General features: G+C 39.1%; 1 protein-coding gene across 4 annotated transcripts in view; it reads left to right on the top strand.

The window, feature by feature from the left end:
- Positions 1-65: 65 nt before the first annotated feature.
- VDAC2 (voltage dependent anion channel 2) overlaps positions 66-7,241 on the top strand; it is an 88,270-nt gene continuing 81,094 nt past the window's right edge. Inside the window, exon 1 of one of the 4 annotated variants that reach the window (XM_029609521.1) lies at positions 66-215. The gene's annotated coding sequence lies outside the window, so the exon portion shown is untranslated. The remainder of the gene's footprint in view (positions 216-7,241) is intronic. The other 3 variants (XM_029609523.1, XM_029609524.1, XM_029609522.1) reach the window with 3 other exon arrangements.

The raw sequence follows: 7,241 nt of genomic DNA, 5'->3' as shown, positions 1-7,241 counted from the left end.
GTATCTATTTTAGGTGAAAGTAGAGCAGGCGCTCTCTGGCAGCCCCACTCCCTATCGCTCCCGCCCCTCACTGACAGGGGTCCTAGCTGTCCCAGGTTATGATTGTCTCGGAAGGAAGACAGTGTCTCCTTCACTTCGCCCTCCAGCAGCCTGCACGCACCGAAGAAGCCGGTTACGCTCTTGCTGTTTCTACTACTTCCCGAGTTCACTTCTAGGTAGCTGGAGCTTTGTTGTAACTGAGATGAGGAGGGTGGGGGGCCTCAAATTAAGGCCCATGACGAGGGCGGAGAAATATTTTCCTAGTATTTAAAAGATGTGGGGTCGGGGTGGGCCTAGTGCCCGGCTTGGCACACAAGGCCTGAATAGCTGCGGGGAGGTGGCGGCGCGGTCCTAGTTTCTGAACCCCGGGGCTAGTGGCGCATCCCTAGTTGCGGTTTTTTGTTGGTAGTTTTTTTTTTTTTTTTGTAGCTAAACTGGAGGGGTACGGTAGGCAGTTTCTTTCTTGTTGTGCCCCGCCGCATAACGTCGGGCTCTTTTCGCTCTGTCCAGGTCGGGCGGAGTGGGAGGTGACCTGGCCATCTTCCTCCTTCGATGCAGAGCGACCCTATCTGGTGTTACTGTTGTCTTTGAGCCTTGGCCCCACCCGCTGAAGTAGCTAGTCCTCTTCCAGGCAGGCGTCTTTCTCTTCGCCTGTTGGGCCCGCCCGCTTAGGAAGGGGCCAGGCCCAAGTCCGGCTATAGTTTTCAATAGTGGCAGTAATATATTTATAAAATATTGAGCATAACATGGAAGTCGCTCCATGTGTTTTGTTTGGGTCAGATCATGTAGTCTCAAGATGGCCGTATACTTGGCATTGCTGGAACGATAACTCACTGTATCTTTATCTTTGAAAAACCCATTTTGTATATATTTCCTTCCCCCGTAACACTTGTTTGGGCTATTCATGATGCTGCAGTATACAGTTTTAAAGGAAACTATTTAAAATTTCCAGAATTACCGAACAGTCTGTGTTCAAGTAGCTAGAGTTTCTCGGCTTATGACATTTCTTATGCTGCAAATAAACTTTGGCTGACTCCAGGACTTTTCGGCTGTGTGTATAAACTTACTGCTGTGATATTTTGAATTTCTCTGAATTTCATAGCATTGTGGCCTTTTGCTCAAATTGAATAAATTTTCCCGCAGTTTCTATACGTTTTCACTGTTCCAATGAGTTTTTAATTCTATTCTTAATAGTAATAGATATGACCCATCCCCTCCATCCTCCATGGCCTTAGAACAGAACAAGGACATCCAGGGCAAGTGAATAACTAGACTGCAGTGGGCCTCTGTTTGGCTTTTGTATGTCTAGAATTTTAACTATGAAAAGGATATGATTTTGATATGCAGTGTCTTGAACAGGGCACTAAAGAACCAAGCATAATCATAAAACATTTTTCTAGTACTGTCATAGATGTATATGGTGTGGTACAAGATAATTCATATTATTGAAATTACTTTGTTCAGTTACTTAATCTTTCAGTGGTTAGATATGTTCATTGTCTCACCACCTCTATATATTATGAGCCCATGGTGTATAGTTCTTAGGTGGTTATAAAAGTAAATTGGAAATATTATGAATGTATTCAAAAAGTATTTTTTAAAATGAAAGTTACCTTTGTTTGCCTTTTAAATAAAACTGAGTATTGGATCACGTGACAACCTATTTTATGCAAGGTTATATTCATTAAACTTAATAATTGATTAACATATGGAACTTCACTTTAAACATACAGTTCAGTTTTCAGTGAGTATTGAATGAGATGGTTATGTTCATAATTTGCAGGTTTCATTCAGTTGACTAAAAGTATAAACTTTTTTTTTAGATTGAGTACCGGTAATTTTTAAATTTCCATTTTTGCTGATGTCACAGCATTCTGCAAGTGACCCCCAGATTAAAAAAAATAATTAACTGGATTGATTTTTCTTGGCTACCAGTTCCATGTGCGCTCATTCTTTGGTTTACTATACTTTGTACAATATATCTTTTTTTCTTTTTTCTGTTAGACACTGACAGAAAACAAACATATTGTCATAGTATTCTGGTAATCCATTGATGGTTATTTTGCTCTCCATGGGCAATATGACTAACTTGATTATTGTACAGAGGCCTGCAACTACTGACACTAGTGAAACTTTTTACATGAACCTTTATTGGTTTGTTAACTTCTATAGTAGCTTCTTCTAGTGTCATATTTAAAGTGTGCATTCTGTGAATAGTGGATACATTCACTTGCCAGCAGCCAACATATTCAGTTTGTCACTGGTTTTGTTTTGAAGTGAATGTTGTCTGTATATAATTTCCAGAATTCTTGGTCATTCAGCTACCGTTCTAGTGGTAAACTGATGTGTTACTAGTTAATGGTTGATATCTGTTATGAATAAGTTCACCAGGTAGTCTCTGATCTGGAGTCTGTTCTACTAGCTGCTTTAGGAGGCTCTTAGAGAATTCTGAGGAAAGAAATCAGGTGGAAAGTTGAATTTTACGAGATTGCTTTAATTGTAACAAAAGTAATTGTAAGTGATTCCAGACTTCCTATAGTTCAAACACCAGGCTTCTGTTGGTTCTCTGACTCCTGCATTCAAATACATTGAAGAGTTTTATTTTTTTTCTTTTAGTTAACTTAAACATGAGGAATGGAAAAAATGCTGGTGGCAGGTCACTTGGGTGCCTAAAGTTTGGTGCCTGCTGCTAGGTGAGAGAACCAGATATATCAGGAATAGCTGTGGCCACTAGGAGAGGCTGCCCTCGATTGAACCAGAAAGCAACAGCTGCAGAAGAAGGGAGAAGATTGGGGAGGGAAAAATATTGGGAAGAGAGCAAAAAATGATGCATGTCTGTTTTAATGTTTCAGATTATTCTATTGTGCAACATAGAATAGCACAATCATTAAACCTTAGCAATAAAGGAAATAATGATCCCGTTCCAAAGTTTGCATACCCTTATTTCTTATTGTGTATTACCTCCTTTTTTTTTTTTTTTTTTTTGCATCAATGATGGTTTGCAGTCTTTTGTGATTAATTGTGAATGAATCCTATTTTCTCATTTGGTAAAGCTATCCATTCCTCATGGCAAAAAGCCTCCAGATCCTGTAAATTCTTTGGTTGTCTTGCATGTCTGAGTTTTCCCCAAAGTGGCTCAATGATGTTGAGGTCAGGAGACTGATGACCACTCCAGAATGTTCACTTTCTTCTGCTGCAACCACTGAAGGGTCGACTTGGCCATATGTTTCTGGTCATTTTCATGTTGGAAAGTCCAAGTGCACCCTATACACAGCTTCCTGGTTGATGGATGCAAATTCTCCTCTAATATTTTCTCATCTATTTTGATTAAATTCTCTGTGGTGCTGAAGCTCCCCCCCCCCACCCTCCAAAAACAAACCAGAGATCCACTTCCTTGCTTCACAATAGGGATGGTGTGCTTCTCTTCAAAGGCTTTGTCGACTCCTCTCCAAATATAGCATTTATGGTTGTGACCATAAGTTCAGTTTTGGTCTCGTCACTCCAAATTATTTTGTACCAGAAGTTTTGAGGTTTCTCTTATGCTGTTTGGTGTATTGTAAGTGGGCTGTTTTTGTGGCATTGGGGTACCAGTGGCTTTTTTTTTTTGGCAACTCTACCATTCAGCCCATTTTTGTTCAAGTATCTTCTTATTGTACATGCTGAAACACCCACACCACTTTTTCAGTGAAACCTGTATTTCAGTAGACGTTGCTTGTGTGTTTTTCTTTGCATCCAACAAATTTTCCTGGCAGTTATGTCTGAAATCCTTTTTGGTCTACTTGACCGTGGCTTGGTATTTACAGAACCTATAATTTTACACTTATTGATCAGAGTTTGAACAGTACTCATTGGCATTTTCAAATTGTTGGATATCTTTTTATAATCCTCTTCCTGACTTATAAAGTTGAACTACTTTTGCTCACAGATCCTTTGACAGGTTTTGCTTTTCCCATGCTTTAGTAACCACCACAGCCATGCAGCTCTGAATGAAAATGCCAAGGGTTTCTCAAGAGCTGAGAAACCCATTGACTATTTATACATGCACTAATTACAATCAAACAAGGTACAGGTGTGGATACTTACCCTTCATTGCCTTCTCTCAACCTATGTTTCAACTTGAGTGTATATTATCAGCCCAAATATTCAAGGGATGCAAACTTTTGAAGTGTATCATTTTATTTTCTTTATTGTTATGGTTTAATAATTGTGCTAAACTGTGATGTATAATTTTAATTTGAAACACATAAAAAAAAATAAGAGAAGCTTTGATCACTCGTGAAGCATTTTAAGAAAACATCTTATAAATTCTGCCAGGGGTATATAAACTTATGAGCCAAACTGTGTGTGCATCTTGTTAAAAAAATAAATACAATTTTTTTTATATTTACTGGTACCCAAGTTTTCTAAGATATAACAATTCCACTACTGTATGAAATTATGCATCCTTAGTAACTAAGTTTTCACGTCCTTGTACATTTTTAATATACTGCTGTCTAACAAAAAATAATTTCATTAAAGTAGATTTTTTTTCACTGATCTACACAATATACTCTGCTTTTTCATTGTGAAAGGACAATTACTTTTGGAATATTTTGTAAGAATAAGTCATAGCAAACTCAAATTGAATCCAGCTCTGTCCAGTCAAAGTGGTTGATTTGATTCTAATACTCCTGGAGGAAGAATCAAGCAGTTTCTATTGGCTGAAATGAATTTGAAGCAAAGGTTAAAATAACACAAAGTAGTTTCTACTGAAAGAAGGCCAGGATAATTTTTATTCAAAGGTACCAATTGACGGAAGGGTATGTGAATTTCTGTTCTTTTGGGGCACTGTCAGGTCCATCATTGTAAAGTGGAAACAGTTTGGCACTACCAAGATGTTGCCGTAATCAGGGTCAATAGCTGTGGGTTAAGGAAACTGATATGGAAGGTAACTGAGGCCTAAAATTATTAAGAGCTGCATCAGTTTCTGGCTGAGACTGAGAAGAATATTGACTGTTCAATTTCAATATTTTTCCACAAATGTGGCTTGTATGGTAGGATGGCAAGAAGGAAGGCACTGCCAAAGAAAATCCATATGTGCCTCGTAGCGTTCATGAGAAAAACACAAGGGACACTGCATCTATGTGGGAGAAGGTTTTTTGGTCTAAGACCAAAATGGAACTTTAGTCTAACTGCTAAGTAATATATAATATAGCACATCATCCTACAGCAAAGCACTGTTGGTGTCAGCATTGTTGTATGGATGCTTGGTAGCAGCAGGGACAGAGGCTCGAAGAAAAGATGAATGGTGCAAAGTACATGTTATCAAACAAATCCACTTCAAATGGAAAATTAGTCCAATACTAACTAGAAAAAATTTCAAATCATAACACCTGAAAGCTCTAATGTATGAGTAACCAACCTACACCATTTAATATTGATGTGTACTGATGCTCACTCACTATTTTACTCATTTGTCCCACATGCTTAATCCAATGATGCCTTCAATACTTTTTTTTGAATGCAAGTTAAATTGTCAACACAAGTATTTATGATGTTTCATGCACATTAAGTGACTGCTTTAAGAGTTGAGTGTTATTCACAGTATTACATGGATCCTTGTTTCAAAAAATTATCTTCATCAGCCATAAGCAATATCTTCCATTAAAATTTCTGATGAAGATAGTCTTTCAAAATGTGGATCAGTGTTTGGTGTGGAAGTAAAACTGTGATTAAATAATTGGCCGCTTTTGAGTGTTGTGCACGAACAACATATAAGATAAATACTTTTTGTCAGGATTTCTTTCATTCAAAAAAATATAAGCATTCAATTAAGCTTATGGGACAAATGAGTAAAATAGCATCAGTACATGCCAATATTCAATGGTGTAATTTTGGTTCTGTTATGGATTTATTTTTTTTTATACAGACTCATGTAAAATACATATTACATCTGTTTACAGCGAAACAACTTAATTGGAAAAACATTACATAGAACAGGGGTTACATCGAACTGGGACCAAGGTTGTTAAATACCAACAGCTAACGTATAATTTAAATAACGTACAAGGGTGAAACAGAACAGATATGACCACCACCTTCTCTGAGGGTACTCAGTTGCTCCTGTGGCAGGAGGAGGATGAGGATCTAGTATGCAGGGGGGTAGAGATTGCTAATGGTAGATTAACAAGAGGATTACATCAGTAGAGGAAGCTAATAGTAGGATAACAAGAGGGTTACAACAGGAGCGTAAGAGACTGCTGGTTCTCTAATAAGTTGAAAAGCTTTCGCTGGGGGTGGGAGGTCGGGGCCATGAGAAGAGGAAGTGTAGGTTGCAGATTACACCGGTCGTTGATTAAAATATCAGATAAATGTGAGCTAGTGAGTTGCCGGGCCTGCCAGCAGAAGAGAAGCCCTATCGATGGTCAGTACGAGCATCCTTCCCTGTCCTGTGTGTGAGAACGTTTATCCTTTAGGGAAATGCTTGTCTGAAGAGCCACGTTTTAAGCTTTTTTTGAAGGTCATTTGGCAGGGGTTCTGACGGAGATCAGGGGGGAGAGCATTCCATTGTGGAGAACCTGCTGTTGATTGGGCACGTTTCCTTAGGGAGGTGTTGGCAGGGGGGGACGGACAGACATAGAGTGCCTTTGTAAGCTGTTCTTATTAGTCTAGAGGACGTGTGGAGTCGAAGAGGGATGTTTAAATCAAGATGAGTTAGATTGTGCAGGGATTTGTGCATCATCGTGAGGACTTTTTGGAGAATTCTGAATTTGATGGGGAGCCAATGAAGATTCTGAAGGATGGGAGTAATATGCTCTCCTTTGTTGGTGTTGGTCAGAATCCTGGTGGCGGAGTTCTGTAACATCTGAAGGGGTCTGGTGGTGTTAGCTGGGAGTCCGAGAAGGGGAGAGTTGCAATAGTCTATTTTTGAGACTATGATAGATTGAAGCACCGTGCGGAAGTCCTGAAGGTGGAGGAGGGGTCTCAGCATTTTTAGAATTTGTAATTTGTAGAAACATTCTTTTGTGGTGGTGTTGACACAATTTTTTTTTAGGTTTAGACGGTTGCCCAGAATTACGCCGAGGTCTCTCACATGGGAGATGTCAGTTATTTGGGATGTGAGGGGTTTGTTGATTGCCCCGTTTTTGTCATCCTGAGTGATAATAAGGATCTCAGTTTTGTTAGTGTTGAGGACTAAGTTGAGGCTGGTGAGGAGGTGGTTG

Source organism: Rhinatrema bivittatum, chromosome 7, assembly GCF_901001135.1.
Source record: "Rhinatrema bivittatum chromosome 7, aRhiBiv1.1, whole genome shotgun sequence".
Lineage (NCBI taxonomy): Eukaryota > Metazoa > Chordata > Amphibia > Gymnophiona > Rhinatrematidae > Rhinatrema > Rhinatrema bivittatum.
Note: the sequence above shows the minus strand (reverse complement) of the source record. Positions and strands in the feature narration are given on the sequence as shown.